The sequence below is a fragment of the Rutidosis leptorrhynchoides genome, chromosome 1 (genome assembly GCF_046630445.1).
Source record: "Rutidosis leptorrhynchoides isolate AG116_Rl617_1_P2 chromosome 1, CSIRO_AGI_Rlap_v1, whole genome shotgun sequence".
NCBI lineage: Eukaryota > Viridiplantae > Streptophyta > Magnoliopsida > Asterales > Asteraceae > Rutidosis > Rutidosis leptorrhynchoides.
The window spans coordinates 657,893,043-657,917,199 of NC_092333.1; positions in this window are offsets into that span (position 1 = coordinate 657,893,043).

Consider the following 24,157-nt stretch of genomic DNA (forward strand, 5'->3'; position numbering starts at 1 on the left):
CTAGTGCGTATGTTCACGAAGTATTAAACACCCGTTAAATGCTAGCGCGGCTAGCCCGAGTGGGGATGTCAAACCCTATGGATCCATATCTAAGATTCGCGTTCACCGGTTCAAAAACCAATGACTAAACGTTACCGTGCTAAGGGGAATGTTTATGCCGTTGTATAACCCACACACATATAAAGTTTAAGTACTCGTGCCTAGTATGTTAAACGTAAAAAGCGCATGTATTCTCAGTCCCAAAATAATTAAAGTAAAAAGGGATGCTATAACTCACAGTGATAAAAGTGGTAAAGTCGGTAATGAAAGTACGCAAGTAGTAAGTCGGTCCGAAAGGTCGTCAACCTAAATCAAAGGTTACTAGGTCAGTAGGTTGTCTTTACAAATTCTAATAGTGCATAAAATAAGTTTAAGTGTTATCATCATCATCATTCATCATCATAAAAGCTAAGTAAGTTCGACAAGAATAGAGATCGAAACAATAGTCTGACTTCGGTCAGCTGCTACGACCTCTACGCAAATCGAAAAGACGCATAGTCAGTGGCTATGGCTCCGTATATGAGTCCCCTAACAGCTGAACAATTTTTAGAACCTAAATCATCTTCGTTTGACCGCGGCGGCAGTTTAAGTGCTAGTAGGTCAGAAATTTCAGCACAACGTTAATAGGGTGTAGTGACTCTCGGAGGGAAATAAATCCTAAACCGTAACTCGGATTAAGACGAGGCCTAAACGGAAAATCATCTACTCAAACCAAACTAACTGAAAATAAACTTTTCAGTAGCCCAGGTGGCCTGATCAGATACGAAAATCAGTGGACAAGTGCTCCGGTGGGGTTCTTGGTGCTTGATGCTCATCACGGTTCTCATCCTTGATGCTTGTAGCTTCATGTGTACAACTCGATGATGGTTTAGCATCACTTTTGACCAATATTCTACCATAAATACACAATATGTTAAGACCAAATGGTAACACAACTCATTTAAGAGTCTTAGATGGATGATGAACCAAGGTTACATCATATCCTTAGTCTTAACACAATTACAAGTCCTATTTACAACAAAGTTACAAACTTTACATCAATCAAACAAGTATGAACATGATCTAAGTCAAATGAAGTGATGGAACCCTAAGCTAGAGAGCTTGGATCCCTTTCACACAAATTTATAAGGTCACAAAGCTAGAAAACTTGAATCTTTAGTGTTCTTGAAGATCTTGAAGCATAAAGCTTGGATCTTTAAGTTTCATGAAGATCATAAACACAAGTTTTGATCTTTATAACAAAACAACAAGATCATAAGCTAGAAAACTTAGATCCAACAACAAGATATGAAGATTCAAGCTAGAAAGCTTGCATCTTGGTTGTTCTTGAAGATCTTGAAGCATAAAGCTTGGATCTTTAAGTTTCATGAAGACCATAAACACAAGTTTTGATCTTTATAACAAAACAACAAGATCATAAGCTAGAAAACTTATATCCAATAACAAGATATGAAGATTCAAGCTAGAAAGCTTGCATCTTGATTGTTCTTGAATATCTTGAAGCATAAAGCTTGGATCTTTAAGATATAGGAAGATAACAAACAAAAGTTTGAATCTTTTTAACAAAACAACAAGATTAAAGTAAGAAAAATATAGATCTACAAAGTTGGTGAAGATTCAAAGCTAGAAAGCTTGAATCTTCCATGTTCTTGAAGGATTCATGCTTGAATCAACAAGATATAATCAAGATCAAAGTTAAAGGAACTTGATCTCCATATAATGATGATGATGAGCCACGAATTTAAAAAGAAAAAGAGGAAGAAAAGAAAACTTACAAGAATACTAGAAAGGAAAGAAAGAAGAGAGCAAGTGTGTGAAAATCAAAATGAGAGCAAGTGTAAAATGAGAGGAAGATGGCTAGTATTTATAAGCAAAATTTTGACAAGGATTGATGACATGGAGGCCATATAGGCCGTAGGTTTTGAGGGAGAGGGGAGGAGACACCATTTTGCTTTTTGGTTAGTGGTTGTCTAAAGCATGTACTTATGCTAGAATCCCATGTAACAATATGGATAATCCTTATCCAAATGCTTGTATGTGTAACATCCCGCGTTTTTCCGTTAAATTTATTTTTAACACCGTCTTTTTTTTAGATAATACCTTTTGTTATCTAAATTCGCGTCTTTCGTTAACTAACGTTCATAATATTTCCGTTATTTAATTATAACATCACTCGTTTACTCGAACGTTTTTAAAATATTCGTTTGGTTAATTTCCGCACCCGCTTTGAAACTCGAGGGACTAAAGTTGCAAAGGGGCCTAACTAGTTGACTAGGTCAACTAGTCAAACCCCACCATCACCACTCATTCACTTCACCTCTCTTCTCCCTTTTTCTTTCTAGCTCAAGAACACTCTTTTTCTCTCAATCCATTCAATCATCATCTAAATCCGATTGGAGAAGCAAACATCGAAACAAATTACATATTTGGAATCCTCTCTTCATCCTCTTCGATTTGGTACAAATTTCATAGCTTGGGGTAAGGTTTTTAAAAACAATAGATTTCTCTAAATTCATTTTATATACTTGAAATAGTGTTAGTTAGTGTCTATGGCTCGTGTCTAGCATGAATATATGATTTACTTGCTCGATTTGTTGTTTTGAGTAACTAGTTTGAACATTTGAAATGGGTTTGCTTAATCTTAAATTTTGGGTGATTAAATGTTGTTTAAATGTTAAAGTTCATGTATTAAATATGTTACTAGCATCATTAGCTTCATTTTGATGTGTAGGTTGATTTAGAAAAGCTTCATTTACAAAATGGTTGAATTTATGATTTTGATTAGGGTTTGATGAACTCTAAAACGAATTTTTGATGCTTTGAATGCCATGAAATGTTATTAGTTAGTGATTAGTTTTAATTTATATTTCAATACCTTCAAAACGGCATATCATATGTGTGAATTGGATTCCCGAGTCAAGAAATGCGTTTTATGAACTTGAAACGTTGATTTTGAACGTTTAATGATCATTTATTGAGGTTTTCTATATTGTTAATGATGGAATTGATTGATGAAATGTTTTTAGTTGTATTCTTCTTTAAATTACCTTTCCAACGATATAAGATACGTGTTTTGAATGTTAACGAGTCAAAAGTTATGATTGTTTGAAGTTGAAATCGTCTAAGTGTAAACTGCCCCAGAATTGCTGCACCAGACACAGATGCGGCGCATCTGCCTTGGATGCGGCACATCTGAGGCAGACTGCCCAAAAAAGTCAATTTTCGCTTTATTCTAAGTATGCTACGCACCCCCGATCAACATGAAACTTGGCCAACATGCTCATATATGATTTCTAAGCTTAAGAAAATAGCTCGGGACCCGACCCGAGCCCGTTGAATTTTTTGTTGACTTTGACCAAGTTTGACTTTTAGTTAAACTTAACAAAACACTTATGCAATTGTTCTAATCTTATTTTATACTTGATTCTTGCATGAAACTTGACAACGTGATTCACATGCTATATATTCGAGTCGTAACGAGCCATAGGACTAATTGAACACATTTCGCCCGACCTTGTGTCGTAACCGGTTAATTTATACAACTTACTTGTTTAGGTCGAGGCTAAGCAACTATCATGCACACGTTTACTTTGTGAAGTACTTTTATACTCGTGCACTCGAGGTGAGATCATAGTCCCATCTTTCAAACAACTTTTATGCTTTAAACTATGGGATGAGAAACATATACGTATCATACTTTACACTTTGAACACAAGTACGAAAACGAACATTCCACGTACGGGTTTGAACAAAAATCCTCAATTCAATTATCATTAGTTACACTTGCAGGGTGTAAACGAGAACTTATATTATGTGATCACATGGGCTTGACGAGCCTCATTCGGACGGTTCGCTACCGTTAGCGGATGAAATATATTTTTGAGTATAGTGTATGTTCTAACACTACGTAACAGGGTACAAAAAAGTTAAGTTTGATAATTGGGTGCCTGCGAAACAAACAACAACTTTGGAATGCAAATGATTTTGATAATCATCTTATATTAAATCTTGTGGTTCAAATACAACGTTTACTAATACACCTATGATTTCACCAACGTTTTTCGTTGACAGTTTTCTATATGTTTCTCAGGTTCATACTTGCCTATTTGATACATGCTTTCGCGTACACTCATACTTGCTTGGGGTCAAGCATACATGCATACACTTTGATTACTTGCTTGGAGTCAAGCATACATGCATACGCTAGTGATAGCACCTTTGGATTCAAACAAATATTTACATACTTACGCTATTTATAGCAACTGTGATTTTTAACTTATATTATGTCGCAAGTTACTTCATTTATGCTTTATAACTTTGTAAACTTAAACGTGTTGTCGAACCGTTGGTAAACTGAACTTTTCAAGTCATGCACGTTTCAAATGAATGCGACATAATTTTGGTCAAACGTGTCTCATATAGGGACTACGACCACGTAACGGGACCTAAGTTAACGGCGCCGTCAATGACGATTTTGTCGGGTCGTTACAGTATGACTCATTAATTAATTTATTTTATTTATTATGGGTCACTAGTAAATAATACTTGGGCTAATTAATTGGGCCACTAGCTAGTGTAGGGTGGGCTAAGGTCCAATAAGGTAGAAAGTCCAACAAGACTAACTATTGTGATCTAGTAAATAATAAATAAAATTAAGCATCCAAAAGCTCAAGTAATTATTATTATAAAATAATAATTAATATTTCGTAGTCGTAATATTCCGGTTACGACAAAAGTTAAACGTGCGCACAGTTCGCGGTTTATTCGAAACGTCAAGTGACACTAACGGTCATAAAGCATCTGATGATCAAGTTAAGTATCCTACGTACTCTAAGGCACGTTTTAACATATAAATGAAAGTAAACCATGTATATAAAGGTTCCAGAGTATAAAGTAGCACAGTACGCACAAATACGCAGTTTCGCTAAAATACAAGGCACAAAAGCAAGTCGAAAAAGTCAGGTCGTTACACAAGATGCATATAAGAATATCCCCTATCATTCCGGGAAATCCTTCAGACATGATAAAAACAACATCGAAGTACTAAAGCATCCGGTACTTTGGATGGGGTTCGTTAGGCCCAATAGATCTATCTTTAGGATTCGCGTCAATTAGTAGATCGGTTTACTAATTCTTAGGTTACCAAGTAAAAGGGGCATATTCGGCTTCGATCATTCACCCATATAATGTAGTTTCAATTACTTGTGTCTATTTCGTAAAACATTTATAAAACTGCATGTATTCTCATCCTAAAATGTTAGATTTTAAAAGTGGGACTATAACTCACTTTCACAGATTTTTACTTCGTCGGGAGTAAGACTTGGCCACTGGTCGATTCACGAACCTATAACAAATATGTACATATATATCAAAGTATGTTCAAAATATATTTACACCATTTTTAATACATTTTAATGTTTTAAGTTTATTAAGTCAGTTGTCCTCGTTAGTAACCTACAACTAGTTGTCCACAATTAGATGTACAGAAATAAATCGATATATATTATCTTGAATCAATCCACGACCCAGTGTATACATGTCTCAGGCTAGATCACAACTCAAAGTATATATATTTTTGGAATCAACCTCAACCCTGTATAGCTAACTCCAACATTACTGCATATAGAGTGTCTATGGTTGTTCCAAATAATATATATACATGGGTCGATATGATATGTCAAAACATTTGCATACGTGTCTATGGTATCCCAAGATTACATTAGAATACATGTATAATACAATATAAGTTAGCTAGGATATGATTTTTATAGAATTGTTACAATATTTCCCGTAGCTACAACAATCAAAAAATATCCAATCTTGTTTTACCCATAACTTCTTCGCTTTAAATCCGTTTTGAGTGAATCAAATTTCTATGGTTTCAAATTGAACTCTATTTTATGAATCTAAACAGAAAAATTATAGGTTTATAGTCGAAAATATAAGTTACAAGTCATTTTTGTAAGAGGTAGTCATTTCAGTCGAAAGAACGACGTCTTGATGACCATTTTGAAAAATATACTTTCACTTTGAGTTTAATCATGATTTTTGGATATAGTTTCATGTTCATAAGAAAAATCATTTTCCCAGAAAAACAACTTTTAAATCAAAGTTTATCATAGTTTTTAATTAACTAACCCAAAACAGCCCGCGGTGTTACTACGACGGCGTATATCCGGTTTTGCGGTGTTTTTCGTGTTTTCCGATTTTAAATCATTAAGTTAGCATATCATATAGATATAGAACATGTGTTTAGTTGATTTTAAAAGTCAAGTTAGAAGGATTAACTTTTGTTTGCGAACAAGTTTAGAATTAACTAAACTATGTTCTAGTGATTACATGTTTAAATCTTCGAATAAGATAGTTTTATATGTATGAATCGAATGATATTATGAACATCATTACTACCTCAAGTTTAGTAGGTAAACCTATTGGAAGTGACAAAGTTTATATATGAGTATTACCTTGATTTGGAATGATATCTTACTGTAAACAACAAGGATTTCTTGAGGTTGTATGATCACTTTACAAGATTGGAAGTGAGCTAGTAAACTTGGAAGTATTCTTGATTTTATGAAACTAGAACTTGTAGAATTTATGAAGAACACTTAGAACTTGAAGATGGAACTTGAGAGAGATCAATTAGATGAAGAAAATTGAAGAATGAAAGTGTTTGTAGGTGTTTTTGGTCGTTGGTATATGGATTAGATATAAAGGATATGTAATTTTGTTTTCATGTAAATAAGTCATGAATGATTACTAATATTTTTGTAATTTTATGAGATATTTCATGCTAGTTGCTAAATGATGGTTCCCACATGTGTTAGGTGACTCACATGAGCTGCTAAGAGCTGATCATTGGAGTATATATACCAATAGTACATACATTTAGAAGGTGTGTATTGTACGAGTACGAATACGGGTGCATACGAGTAGAATTGTTGATGAAACTGAACCAGGATGTAATTATAAGAATTTTTGTTAAGTAGAAGTATTTTTATAAGTGTCTTGAAGTCTTTCAAAAGTGTATGAATACATATTAAAACACTACATGTATATACATTTTAACTGAGTCGTTAAGTCATCGTTAGTCGTTACATGTAAATGTTATTTTGAAACCTTTAGGTTAACGATCTTGTTAAATGTTGTTAACCCATTATTTATTATATCTAAAGAGATGTTAAATTATTACATTATCATGATATTATGATATAGTAATATATCTTAGTATGATATATATACAGTTAAATGTTGTTACAACGATAATCGTTACATATATGTCTCGTTTCAAAATTCTTAAGTTAGTAGTCTTGTTTTACATATGTAGTTCATTGTTAATATACATAATGACATGTTTACTTATAATTTATCATGATTAAACATATTGTAGCAATATCTTAATATGATTCATATGTAATTAGTAAGACGTTGTTATAACGATAATCGTTATATATATCGTTTCGAGTTTCTTAATTCAATAAACACAATTTTATGTATATAACTCATTGTTAAAATACCTAATGAGATACTTACTTACAATAATATCATGTTAATTATATATATAATCATATTTATGTCATCATATAGTTTTTACAAGTTTTAACGTTCGTGAATCACCGGTCAACTTGGGTGGTCAATTGTCTATATGAAACCTATTTCAATTAATTAAGTCTTAACAAGTTTGATTGCTTAACATGTTGGAAACACTTAATCATGTAAATAAAATTTTCATTTAATATATATAAACATGGAAAAGTTCGGGTCACTACAGTACCTACCCGTTAAATAAATTTCGTCCCGAAATTTTAAGCAATTGGAGGTGTTGAAGTATCTTCTAGAAATAAGTGCGAGTATTTCTTCTTCATCTAATCTTCTCATTCCCAGGTGAACTCGGGTCCTCTACGAGCATTCAATCAAACTTTAACAATTGGTATCTTATTTTGTTTAAGTCTTTTAACCTCACGATCCATTATTTCGACGGGTTCTTCGATGAATTGAAGTTTTTTGTTGATTTGGATTTCGTCTAACGGAAAAGTGAGATCTTCTTTAGCAAAACATTTCTTCAAATTCGAGACGTGGAAAGTGTTATGTACAGCCGCGAGTTGTTGAGGTAACTCAAGTCGGTAAGCTACTGGTCCGACACGATCAATAATCTTGAATGGTCCAATATACCTTGGATTTAATTTCCCTCGTTTACCAAATCGAACAACGCCTTTCCAAGGTGCAACCTTAAGCATGACCATCTCTCCAATTTCAAATTCTATATCTTTTCTTTTAATGTCGGCGTAGCTCTTTTGTCGACTTTGGGCGGTTTTCAACCGTTGTTGAATTTGGATGATCTTCTCGGTAGTTTCTTGTATTATCTCCGGACCCGTAATCTGTCTATCCCCCACTTCACTCCAACAAATCGGAGACCTGTACTTTCTACCATAAATTGCTTTAAACGGCGCCATCTCAATGCTTGAATGGTAGCTGTTGTTGTAGGAAAATTCTGTTAACGGTAGATGTCGATCCTAACTGTTTTCGAAATCAATAACACATGCTCGTAGCATGTCTTCAAGCGTTTGTATCGTCCTTTCACTCTGCCCATCAGTTTGTGGATGATAGGCAGTACTCATGTCTAGACGAGTTCCTAATGCTTGCTGTAATGTCTGCCAGAATCTTGAAATAAATCTGCCATCCCTATCAGAGATAATAGAGATTGGTATTCCATGTCTGGAGATGACTTCCTTCAAATACAGTCGTGCTAACTTCTCCATCTTGTCATCTTCTCTTATTGGCAGAAAGTGTGCTGATTTGGTGAGACGATCAACTATTACCCAAATAGTATCAAAACCAATTGCAGTCCTTGGCAATTTAGTGATGAAATCCATGGTAATGTTTTCCCATTTCTATTCCAGGATTTCGGGTTGTTGAAGTAGACCTGATGGTTTCTGATACTCTGCTTTGACCTTAGAACACGTCAAACATTCCCCTACGTATTTAGCAACATCGGCTTTCATACCTGGCCACCAAAAATGTTTCTTGAGATCCTTGTACATCTTCCCCGTTCTAGGATGTATTGAGTATCTGGTTTTATGAGCTTCTCTAAGTACCATTTCTCTCATATCTCCAAATTTTGGTACCCAAATCCTTTCAGCCCTATACTGGGTTCCATCTTCCCGAATATTAAGATGCTTCTCTGATCCTTTGGGTATTTCATCCTTTAAATTTCCCTCTTTTAAAACTCCTTATTGCGCCTCCTTTATTTGAGTAGTAAGATTAGTGTGAATCATTATATTCATAGCTTTTACTCGAATGGGTTCTCTGTCCTTCCTGCTCAAGGCGTCGGCTACCACATTTGCCTTCCCCGGGTGATAACGAATCTCAAAGTCATAATCATTCAACAATTCAATCCACATGCGCTGCCTCATGTTCAGTTGTTTCTGATTAAATATATGTTGAAAACTTTTGTGGTCGGTATATATAATACTTTTGACCCCATATAAGTAGTGCCTCCAAGTATTTAATGCAAAAACAACCGCGCCTAATTCCAAATCATGCGTCGTATAATTCTGCTCGTGAATCTTCAATTGTCTAGACGCATAAGCAATTACCTTCGTTCAATGCATTAATACACAACCGAGACCTTGCTTTGAAGCGTCACAATATATCACAAAATCATCATTCCCTTCAGGTAATGACAATATAGGTGTCGTAGTTAACTTTTTCTTTAACAATTGAAACACTTTCTCTTGTTCATCTTTCCATTCAAATTTCTTCCCTTTATGCGTTAATGCAGTCAAGGGTTTTGCTATTCTGGAAAAGTCTTGGATGAACCTTCTGTAGTAACCAGCTAGTCCTAAAAACTGACGTATGTGTTTCGGAGTTTTTGGGGTTTTCCACTTTTTAACGGTTTCAATCTTTACTGGATCCACCTGAATACCTTCTTTGTTCACTATGTGACCGAGGAATTAAACTTCTTCCAACCAAAATGCACACTTTGAAAACTTAGCGTACAGTTTTTCTTTTCTCAGCAACTCTAGCACTTTTCTCAAATGTTCTTCGTGCTCTTGATCATTCTTCGAGTAAATAAGTATGTCATCGATAAAAACAATGACAAACTTGTCAAGATATAGCCCACACACTCGGTTCAATAGGTCCATGAACACAGCTGGTGCGTTAGTCAATCCAAACGGCATAACATAAACTCGTAATGACCGTAACGCGTCCTAAAAGCAGTCTTTGGAATATCATCCTCCTTCACCCGCATTTGATGATATCCAGAATGTAAATCGATCTTCGAATAAACAGACGAGCCTTGTAGTTGATCAAATAAGTCGTCGATTCTCGGTAGTGGGTAGAGGTTCTTGATGGTAAGTTTGTTCAACTCTCGGTAGTCGATACACAACCTGAATGTACCATCTTTCTTCTTGACAAACAAAACAGGAGCTCCCCATGGTGATGTGCTTGGTCGAATGAAATCACGCTCTAAAAGTTCTTGTAACTGACTTTGTAATTCTTTCATTTTGCTGGGTGCGAGTCTGTATGGAGCACGAGCTATTGGTGCAGCTCTTGGTACAAGGTCTATTTGAAATTTAACGGATCGATGTGGGGGTAATCCCGGTAATTCTTTCGGAAATACATCGGAAAATTCTTTTGCGACGGGAACATCACTGATGTTCTTTTCTTCAGGTTTAACTTCCTCGATGTGTGATAGAATGACGTAACAACCTTTTCTTATTAGTTTTTGCGCCTTCAAACTACTAATAAGATTTAATTTCGCGTTGTTCTTTTCTCCGTACACCATTAATGGTTTTCCTTTTTCACGCATAATGCGAATCGCATTTTTGTAACAAACGACCTCTGCTCTCACCTTTTTCAACCAGTCCATGCCAATTATTACATCAAAACTTCCTAACTCAACTGGTATTAAATCAATTTTAAACGTTTCATCCCCCAGTTTAATTTCTCTCTCCCGACATATATTATCAAGCTGAAATTAATTTACCGTTTGCTAATTCGAGTAAAAATTTACTATCCAAAGGCATCAATGGGCAACTTAATTTAGCACAAAATTCTCTACTCATATAGCTTCTATACACACCCGAATCAAATAAAACATAAGCAGATTTATCATCAATAAGAAACGTACCCGTAACAAGCTCTGAGTCTTCCTGTGCTTCTGCCGCATTAATATTGAAAACTCTTCCACGAACCTGCCCATTAGTATTCCCCAGATTCGGGCAATTTCTAATAATGTGGCCCGTTTTTCCACATTTATAACAAACAGCGTTGGTATTACTTGCTCCGACACTATTCGTTTCGGCATTACTTGTTCCGACATTATTTGTTCATTTAGTTCTGTTAAACTTTAGTCCGTAGACCTCACACTTTGTCGCGCTATGACCATTTCTTTTACACCTATTTCAAAATGTCGTGCAAAACCCCTGATGATTTTCTTCACACCTATGACATGGCTGTTTTTGGTTTTTGTTGCCGTTGTTGTTATTGAGGTTGTTGTTGGGATTGTTATTGTTGTTGAAACGGTTGTTGTAGTTGTTGTTGTTGTTGGTATATTTGTTGTAGTTATTGATAGGATTGCGGTTATTGTTGCGATTGTTGTTGCGGTTGTTGGGATAGTTGTTGCGATTGTGGTTGTAATTGTTGTTGTTGTTTTACTGGTGACTCTTGTCATCGTTTTCCTCCCACTTCCTCTTGAGTTATTTCGTGTTGGCTTCTTCGGCCACCAGCTCTTTAATTCTTCCCTCAATCTGATTTATGAGTTTATGAGCCATTCGACTTGCCTTATGTATAGAAGCGGGCTCGTGTGAACTCACATCTTCTTGAATCCTTACTGGTAACCCTTTTACAAAAGCGTCGATCTTCTCTTCTTCATCTTCGAATGCTCCCAGACACAATAGGCACAACTCTGTGAATCGTCGTTCATATGTGGTAACGTCGAACCCTTGTGTTCGTAACTCTCTAAGTTCTGCCTTGAGTTTATTGACTTCGTTTCTAGGACGGTACTGCTCGTTCATCAATTTCTTGAATGCCGACCACGGTAGTGCGTAAGAAGCATTTTGTCCTACCTGTTCAAGATAGGTGTTCCACCACGTTAACGCGGTACCTGTGAAGGTATGCGTAGCGTACTTAACTTTGTCCTCTTCAGTACACTTACTTATGGCAAACACCGATTCGACTTTCTCGGTCCACCGTTTCAATCCAATTGGTCCTTCGGTTCCATCAAATTCTAAAGGTTTGCAGGTAGTGAATTCTTTGTAGGAGCATCCTACACGATTTCTCGCGCCGTTAGCTGCATTGCTAGATTCAGAGTTATTGTTGGTATGTAGCGCAGCCTGTACTGCGGCTATGTTTGCAGCAAGAAAGGTACAAAATTCCTCTTCGCTTATATTCATGGTGTGTCGAGTAGTCGGTGCCATTTCCTTCAAAATAGCCAATTGAATCGAGTTAATCATACAGAATATTAAGAGTAGTCAATAGTATTTCGTAGCATAATATGAACTCATTTATAAAAGCTTTTTCTTCATATTAGTGTTTTATAAGTTTAAATTCGGGTACTACCTACCCGTTAAGTTCATACTTAGTAGCTAATATACAATTCAACTACTACAATTCCATATGAAAAACTGATTATAATAATATATCACATACAAATATTCTTCAAACTTACAACTTCGCTATATTACATATAACATGAAATATAGTACACTTTGATACAGGACAGTTTTGAAGATAAACCTAGTTAATACGCAAGTTGTTCAGCAAAGGAAATAAAGACACGTAATTCATAAGTCCAGAAACAAGTCATGCATTATGGTTTTACTAAGACGACTTCCCATCCTTGGTCTTGTGGAAAATAACCGTTATGACCATTGGCTAGGCAGCATGTTGTAATGTCGTCAAAAGAACGAGGGTTTCGTAATGTCCAACAGTCCCGTAATAATCTAAAAACCTTGTTTCTCACCCCAACTACTGAATTCGTCACTTGTGGGAAGGTCTTATTTAAAAGTTGCAATCCGATGTTCTTTTTCTCACTTTGGTAAGAAGCGAACATCACTAACCCGTAAGCATAACATGCTTCTTTATCTTGCATGTTAGAAGCTCTTTCTAATTCACGAAATCCTATGTTGGGATATGTTGAGTCAAAATAGGTTCTTAACCCGTAGTGTAAAATTGCATTTGGGTTCCCCGCATTTAATGCTTTAAAAACACGGCGTAACTTACGGTCTCCCCAATGTGATATACCCCACCTATCAAAGGAAAGCCTTTTATAAACTAAGGCATTTCTGGAAAGTCTTTCAAATGTTTGACAAGTTAATTTCGCCATAACTAAATGTGCTGATGAATTCTGACCGACTCTAGACAAGATTTCCTCAATCATATCCTCTGGTAGGTCTTCTAAAATATTCGGTTGTCTACCCTTAACGTCCATTTTGTTTTTATACTGTAAAATAGACAAGGATTAGATTCGTAATAACAAACAATACAAGCAATTTTTACATAGAACATAAAAGTACAAGCACACTACAATACATATAATACACAACATGATTACAACCCTCTAATCTGAATCACTGGTTTCTTCTTCTTCGGACTTGGTTCGTTTTCCTAATTTTCTAGGAATATATGGTGTTCCTCTAATACGAGCCGTCGTTTTCCATAATGGTTTAGAAAAACCTGGTGGTTTAGAGGTTCCCGGGTCATTGTTACATTTTAAGAAATACGGATGTTGCCGATACATATAAAGTTCATCGGGGTTGGAATCGGGTTTCTCTATTTTTATACCTTTTCCCTTATTATTTTCTTTCGCTTTATTAAATTGGGTCGAGGTAATTTCTATAACATCATCGGAATCCTCATCGGGATCCGATTCATCAGAAAATTGGTAATCTTCCCAATATTTTGCTTCCTCGGTGGAAACACCATTGACCATTATTAACTTTGGTCCGATGGTTGAGGATTTTCTGTTATTTAATCGATTTACTATAGGTATCAATATTTCTTCCTCCGGAACCTCTTCTTCTTCTGGTTCCTCCTCTTCCGATTCCTCCTCTTCTGGTTCCTCTTCTTCCGGTTCCTCTTCTTCCAGTTCCTCCTCTTTCGGTTCCTCTTCGGGAATTTGTGAATCTTTCCAAAATATATTCGACTCTTCATTATTATTAGGTGAATCAACGGGATTTGTACTAGAGGTAGACATCTATCACACAATATCAAACACGTTAAGAGATTAATATATCACATAATATTTACATGTTAATAATATATAGTTTCCAACAAAAAAATGTTAAGCAAAAGTTTTTGAAGAAAAACACGGTCGAAGTCCAGACTCACTAATGCATCCTAACAAACTCGGTAAGACACACTAATGCAATTTTCTGGTTCTCTAAGACCAACGCTCGGAAACCAACTGAAATGTCCCGTTCATATTGTTTATAAACGTTCCATATTAATTGATTTCGTCGCGAGGTTTTGACCTCTATATGAGGCGTTTTTCAAAGACTGCATTCATTTTTAAAACAACCATAACCTTTATTTTATCGATAAAGGTTTAAAAAGCATTACGTAGATTATCAAATAATGATAATCTAAAATATACCGTTTACACAAGACCATTACATAATGGTTTACAATAAGAATATATTACATCAAAAATAAGTTTCTTGAATGCAGTTTTTACATAATATCATACAAGCATGGACTCCAAATCTTGTCCTTATTTTAGTATGTAACAGCGGAAGCTCTTAATAATCACCTGAGAATAAACATGCTTAAAACGTCAACAAAAATGTTGGTGAGTTATAGGTTTAACCTATATATTATCAAATCATAATAATAGACCACAAGATTTCATATTTCAATATACATCCCATACATAGAGATTAAAATCATTCATATGGTGAACACCTGGTAACCGACATTAACAAGATGCATATAAGAATATCCCATATCATTTCGGGAAATCCTTCAGACATGATAAAAACAAAATCGAAGTACTAAAGCATCCGGTACTTTGGATGGGGTTCGTTAGGCCCAATAGATCTATCTTTAGGATTCGCGTCAATTAGTAGATCGGTTTACTAATTCTTAGGTTACCAAGCAAAAGGGGCATATTCGGCTTCGATCATTCACCCATATAATGTAGTTTCAATTACTTGTGTCTATTTCGTAAAACATTTATAAAACTGCATGTATTCTCATCCCAAAATGTTAGATTTTAAAAGTGGGACTATAACTCACTTTCACAGATTTTTACTTCGTCGGGAAGTAAGACTTGGCCACTGGTCGATTCAAGAACCTATATCAAATAAGTACATATATATCAAAGTATGTTCAAAATATATTTACACCATTTTTAATACGTTTTAATGTTTTAAGTTTATTAAGTCAGCTGTCCTCGTTAGTAACCTACAACTAGTTGTCCACAATTAGATGTACAGAAATAAATCGATATATATATATTATCTTGAATCAATCCATGACCCAGTGTATACACGTCTTAGGTTAGATCACAACTCAAAGTATATATATTTTTGGAATCAACCTCAACCCTGTATAGCTAACTCCAACATTACTGCATATAGTGTGTCTATGGTTGTTCCAAATAATATATATACATGGGTCGATATGATATGTCAAAATATTTGCAAACGTATCTATGGTATCCCAAGATTACATTAGAATACATGTATAATACAATATAAGTTAGCTAGGATATGATTTGTATAGAATTGTTACAATATTTCCCGTAGCTACAACAATCAAAAAATATCCAATCTTGTTTTACCCATAACTTCTTCGTTTTAAATCCGTTTTGAGTGAATCAAATTACTATGGTTTCATATTGAACTCTATTTTATGAATCTAAACAGAAAAATTATAGGTTTATAGTCAGAAATATAAGTTAAAAGTCGTTTTTGTAAGAGGTAGTCATTTCAGTCGAAAGAACGACGTCTTGATGACCATTTTGAAAAATATACTTCCACTTTGAGTTTAATCATGATTTTTGGATATAGTTTCATGTTCATAAGAAAAATCATTTTCCCAGAATAACAACTTTTAAATCAAAGTCTATCTTAGTTTTAAATTAACTAGCCCAAAACAGCCCGCGGTGTTACTACGACGGCGTATATCCGGTTTTACGGTGTTTTTCGTGTTTTCCGATTTTAAATCATTAAGTTAGCATATCATATAGATATAGAACATGTGTTTAGTTGATTTTAAAAGTCAAGTTAGAAGGATTAACTTTTGTTTGCGAACAAGTTTAGAATTAACTAAACTATGTTCTAGTGATTACATGTTTAAATCTTCGAATAAGATAGTTTTATATGTATGAATCGAATGATGTTATGAACATAATTACTACCTCAAGTTTAGTAGGTAAACCTACTGGAAGTGACAAGAAATGATCTAGATTCAAAGGATCTTGGATGGCTTGAAAGTTCTTGAAAGTTCTTGAAGTAGAATCATGACACGAAAACAAGTTTAAGTAAGATTATCACTCGAATTAATATAGTTATAGTTATAGGAATTGAATCAAAGTTTGTATATGAGTATTACCTTGATTTGGAATGATATCTTGCTGTAAACAACAAGGATTTCTTGAGGTTGTATGATCACTTTACAAGATTGGAAGTGAGCTAGTAAACTTGGAAGTATTCTTGATTTTATGAAACTAGAACTTGTAGAATTTATGAAGAACACTTAGAACTTGAAGATGGAATTACGAGAGATCAATTAGATGAAGAAAATTGAAGAATGAAAGTGTTTGTAGGTGTTTTTGGTCGTTGGTATATGGATTAGATATAAAGGATATGTAATTTTGTTTTCATGTAAATAAGTCATGAATGATTACTAATATTTTTGTAATTTTATGAGATATTTCATGCTAGTTGCCAAATGATGGTTCGCACATGTGTTAGGTGACTCACATGTGCTGATAAGAGCTGATCATTGGAGTGTATATACCAATAGTACATACATTTAGAAGCTGTGTATTGTACGAGTACGAATACGGGTGCATACGAGTAGAATTGTTGATGAAACTGAACGAGGATGTAATTGTAAGCATTTTTGTTAAGTAGAAGTATTTTGATAAGTGTCTTGAAGTCTTTCAAAAGTGTATGAATACATATTAAAACACTACATGTATATACATTTTAACTGAGTCGTTAAGTCATCGTTAGTCGTTACATGTAAATGTTGTTTTGAAACCTTTAGGTTAACGATCTTGTTAAATGTTGTTAACCCATTGTTTATTATATCTAAAGAGATGTTAAATTATTACATTATCATGATATTATGATATATTAATATATCTTAGTATGATATATATACAGTTAAATGTTGTTACAACGATAATCGTTACATATATGTCTCGTTTCGAAATTCTTAAGTTAGCAGTCTTGTTTTACATATGTAGTTCATTGTTAATATACATAATGACATGTTTACTTATCATTTATCATGATTAAACATAGTGTAACAATATCTTAATATGATTCATATGTAATTAGTAAGACGTTGTTATAACGATAATCGTTATATATATCGTTTCGAATTTCTTAATTCAATAAACACAATTTTATATATATAACTCATTGTTAAAATACCTAATGAGATACTTACTTATCATAATATCATGTTAATTATATATATAATCATATATATGTTATCATATAGTTTTTACAAGTTTTAACGTTCGTGAATCACCGGTCAACTTGGGTGGTCAATTGTCTATATGAAACCTATTTCAATTAATCAAGTCTTAACAAGTTTGATTGCTTAACATGTTGGAAACACTTAATCATGTAAATATAAATTTCATTTAATATATATAAACATGAAAAAGTTCGGGTCACTACAATGGCAACACAATTTCGAATAATGGCTATGCAATTTCAAATCAAATATCAAATAATCACTTCAAAATATGTTGCATAGCCATTTTGTCAATATTTAAATTTTTTTTGAACGGGTCACTAATTAAAATTGATAGCTAATATTCAAATTTAAATCATTACTTGAAGTTTCTTCTAATTTTTTTTTAACGACGATTTTTTTGGCATCGGTATATCATTTATTTCAACGGCCCTCATTATTTGCACGTAACACACACGTTCGGGCAGAAACCCAGACCCGATCGACGGTACCCGGGAACACATCCATTCGGGCAGTGGTCCGGGTAGAGGTCCGTGAACGAATCCCGTAAAACCTTCTCATAGGGTCAATATATACCACCATTATTGGTGTTCAATTGGTTTAAAGAAAATCATGTCATCCCTAAGGATCGAACCCATGACCTCTCTCTATCTCATGACACAAATTACATGGGAAGAACCGTTGGCTATGCCCGCAAGTTCAAGTTTCTTCTCATTTTAAACAATTGCATTGCTGTTATATAAATTTGTACTCCGTATACACTATGTTTTTTTTTAACGGCAAATTTTATTAAGACTTCTAGCAAGTAACTAGAAGCAAAAAAAATACAACAAAAATTACAATGGCATTATAAGCCAATTGTTCCAAGAAATATGATCTTTACATCTGCTCGATAACCAAGTATAAGAAAAACTCCTAATAGAATCAAATAAGTTGTCTTTCTTCACCCGATCAACCGAAAATATGACTCCATTTCGATAATGCCAAAGAACCCAAAGCAATGATGCAACATTACAATAAAGTCTGTTTTTGTGATCATCATTCGCCATCCATTGGTCATACCAATCAATCCAACTTAACCAAGAATCGAAACCATTGATGTCTACTTGCGTCCATAAAGCTACTTTCCTCCACAAATCTTTCGCAACAATACAAGAAAACATAATATGGTTAATGTCTTCCAAACCGTGATTACATACAGAACATCCGATATTTTCAACCTCCACTCCTCGATTTTCAACCGAGTAGCGAGCCTATCCAAAGAAAGTCTCCATATAAAAATGTTAATAATTTTATTTGGAACCGATTTGATAAATCTTGTACAAACATGCGTAGAAGGTACCATCATCTTATCAATACCACACCTTATTTTTGAAACAGAATACATGCCATTAGGAGTTGTAGCCCAGAATTTTGTATCATTTTCATTTGAAAAAATTATGTTGCTCAGCAAATCAGTGAGTTCTTGTACAGCACATTCATTTCTTCCACCAATGTTTACCCGATTCCAATGCCAAGACCACAAGTTATTTTCTCTTCTATCCGCTACAACACAATCCGGATCAACATCAAGATGATAAAGTCTATTAAAACGGAAACGTAAAGGTTCATCACCAAACCAAGTATCACTCCACAGTTTTATCACTTGACCATTACCAACTTTTGATCTTATCGGGTTGTTAGGAATTTAAACAATTAAAAAATAAAAAATAAAAAAATTTAAAGTGTTAAAGTGTAGAAACAATAAAAAAATTTAAACAAAAACTTTTGTGTTTCGCGACGAAGATATCTTTGCTAGTTAATCTGTATATATTATAATCTTTAAGCTACAACAGTAATAGTATTATGGATAGTGAGATTACTTTCGAATGGACCTTCGACCAATAAGTAGGTTTGAAAAAAAAGTGTGAGACGCCATGAAAATGGTATCAAATTTCCATGAGTTTTAAACCTACATGAAGTTAGACTCTAAGCGACTGGTAAAGTCATCAATAAATCGACGTTTGCTGTTGACTCGACTAATAGATTGTAAAATTCATATATCTTAGTATTATTTAACATGGTCTTACTATTAGTTTTTCTTTTTAAAGGCGAATGTGAACACTCAATATGAACCTTTTTCTATTGTCCACTCTTGAATTTGAACTCAGAGCGTTTTAGTTAGAGAGGTTAATTATTCGAAACAGCTAAGCAAATATATGGTCATGTGGACTGTGGTGTACTGGTGTGCAGGGGCGGAAGATAGTAGGGATAGGGCGGCGCCCCAGCTGGATTTCGGGGAAAAAATAATTTTATACAAAAAAAAAATATTTTTAACTAAAAAATATGGTTTTTATTTGCTCATGTGATCAATAAAAAATTTAATAAGTTTTTTCCCCCGCCCCATCGGTTTCAAATTCCACCACTGCTGGTGTGCTTATTTTTTATTAAGATATCCGTCTGTTTGTGTGATTAACATTACACTTACACCTACTCGTAGGGATGGCACCCTCGGGTAGTGGGCGCGGATCCACTACATCCATTGTAAAGACCCGTCCTAATCCATCCGGACGAAGTCCATATCGATTATAAACAATTCACAACAGTTGATTACATCGCGAGGTACTTGACCTCTATATGATACATTTTACAAACATTACATTCGTTTTTGAAAAGACAATCTTTCATTACATCGAAAGTTGACGGTATGCATACCATTTCATAATACATCTAACTATAATTGACTTATTAATAATCTTGATGAACTCAACGACTCGAATGCAACGTCTTTTGAAATATGCCATGAATGACTCCAAGTAATGTCTCTAATATGAGCTAATGCACAGCGGAAGATTTCTTTCATACCTGAGAATAAACATGCTTTAAAGTGTCAACCAAAAGGTTGGTGAGTTCATTAGTTTAACATAAATAATCATTTTCATCATTTTAATAGACCACAAGATTTTCATTTCTCATAAACATACGTCCCATGCATAAAGACAAAAATCATTCATATGGTGAACACCTGGTAACCGACATTCACAATATGCATATAAGAATATCCCCATCATTCCGGGATCCTCCTTCGGACATGATATAAATTTCGAAGTACTAAAGCATCCGGTACTTTGGATGGGGCTTGTTGGGCCCGATAGATCTATCTTTAGGATTCGCGTCAATTAGAGTTTCTGTTCCCTAATTCTTAGATTACCAGACTATAAAGGGGCATATTCGGTTTAATAATCCAGCCATAGAATGTAGTTTTACTCACTTGTGTCTATTTCGTAAAACAGTTATAAAAGCAGCGCATGTATTCTCAGTCCCAAAAATGTAAAGAGTAAAAGGGAATCAAATGAACTCACCTTATGTATTTTGTAGTAAAAATACATATGACGACATTGAACAATACAGGGTTGGCCTCGGATTCACGGTCCTATATCATTTGTATGTATATTAACACACATAATTTATATCGAACAATTATATATATTATATTCTTAAATTATATTTTATATATATAATTGTCTGATTAATATTATATTAAGAACACTTAATTTATTATATATGATTATTTATATAAAATTTGTTAATACTATTAATACATACTTATGTGTAATGTAAATATAACTGTTATTATGTTACATGCACTAAATATTTTTTTATTTATATATTTCATTTATTTATCAAAACAGTAATTTTAATTATTCCAAGTTAATATTGGTAATTATAATAATGATGATAATAATATTACTAATGTACTTATGTTACTAATAATAGTTCTAATATTTATAAAATGGTCATAAAACTAATATTTATGAAAATTGTATTATTTTTATAATATTATTAATAATACTAATCATAATCATAATAATGATATTAATATTTAGTATGGAAATTTTACTAGTGATAATAGTGTTGGTAATATTTATAATCATACTGATAATAATAATAACTATAATAATATAAACTTTAATATCAATGATAATGATTTCGATCATAATGCTATTACCAAATATAACCTAATTGATAGTATTAATAATAATATTTATACTAATAATAATATTAGTAATGATAATACTAATAAGTTTTGAATTATAATTATAGTACTTATGATAATAATAATAATAATATGTTGTATTATTTTTCTAATAATGATAATAATAATCCTAATCATAATAATAATGATAATACTTGTAATAATTATTATAATGATGATAGTAATAATTATAATGATAAATACTTTTAATAATGATAATTCTAGTAACAACATTAGTAGTAGTAGTAATAATAATAATAATAATAATAATAATAATAATAATAATAATAATAATAATAATAATAATAATAATAATAATAATAATAATAATAATAAAAAATGAAATAGCTACCTTAAATGAAAAAGGCTTTAAAAAAAATGAACTGCCCGGAACCGGGCTCGAACCCAAGACCTCTCGTATACCCGCATACACATCAAACCACTCGACCATTTCAATCTTTCTGGAATAAAACCCATTTAAATTAATATAACCTGTATTGTTATGTAATTCCTTTTTTCTCCTTCTTCTTCACAATTTGATCGGCCAGAATTCCATCAATACACAACAATGACACATTGAATTTATTTTTGGGTTTATAAACGACTCAGAAACAGAATTGAATTGATCGAATTATTTGAAACAGAAACAAAAACGAAATTAAATAAGCTGAAACAGTTTCTTTTGAACTTATATGAACTTGAAATCAAACTCGACATTAGAGGCTGTTATAGATCAAGACTTCAGCATGAAAAAAGTTCTAAATCACCATTAAAAACTTTCTGGATCTGTAATTTATCTTGAAACATTAAATTGAACGCGAATTTTATCAAGAACAGATTCTTTGACTTTTAAAATCAAAACATTGACCTCCAAATTTGAATTCGTTAAGGAAAATTGGAGTTTAAGACTTTTCAGATAGTTTAGATAGAAGATTTCTAACATATCTACATTCAAGGATTTTAAAATGACTATCGAATTCGAAGTACTTGAGAAAACGACCAAGAACAGAGATGACGACCTGGGTTCTCTAATTTAAGTTTTGATTTTTGTTCTTTTCGCTCAAATTGCATTAGTAGTGTTTTACATAAAGTTTAGCAGGTATATTTACAGCTGGATTACTCCCTTAACATTTGTATTATTGCTTGATTTGCTCGACATCCCAATATTGTGTCAGAGACACTTTAAGAAAAATAACAATCGACCAAAATTGATTTTTGTTTGATTAGATGACTAATTGCTGCCAATTGTACTAGATTACAGTTTTTAATTAATTTAAGGAACACCTTGATAAGGATAGGAAACCGATTCTGATTTTTCTTGGAATGAAATAAGTAATTATTTTTATTTATAAAGGTATATAATTGTATTTATTTGTTTATATCAATATATATATCCGTAATTGTATATATATATCTATATATATATACTAGTATTTCGTATTTGTATATATATATTTAATTAAAATCTGTATATTCATATATCTATATTTATATCCACATATGCATGTCTTTTTATTTATTATATTTATAAGTTATAAGAAATCTTATTAATAAATATAATTATAAATATAATACTCTTAATATTATAAATAATAGTAATACAAATTTATAATATTATATTAGTAATACTAATAATATTATTACTAATGATATTGATAATAATCCATATAAAATGTATATCAATAATATTATTGATAACTATAATTCTAATTATAATAGTACTAATATTTTATTAACAACAATAATACTACTAATTATGATAACAATAATATTAGTGATATAATAAATTAAATGTATAAATTTTCATATATCTATAAATTATATTTTTGAAACTAATAATGTAGCTAATACAAATATTAATATGAATGTTAACAATAATAATAATGATGAAATTAATGATAATACCATTAATATATCACTTATATTCAAACTTGTATTTTAATACAATATCATTTATTATTTATGTATTATTATAATATGTGATGACTTTTACTAAGTAGTTAATATTCATATATATTTTATAACATCATATATATATATATATATATATATATATATATATATATATATATATATATATATATATATATATATATATATATATATATATATATATATATATATATATATATATATATATATATATATATATATATATATATATATATATAATATTAATTTAATTATTCTAATTGTTATTTTACATTTTAAATTCTAATGATTCATTTCTATTTCATTATTTTCAATACCTATATTTATATCTATTTATATATATATATATATATATATTTATTTGCAACTCTTGTTCGTGAATCGTCGGGAATTGGTCAAAGGTTAATTGCTTACATGAATGTAGATTTCAAAACTTTCGAGACTCAACATTACAGATTTGTGTTTATCGTGTCGGAAACATATAAAGATTAAGTTTAAATTTGGTCGGAA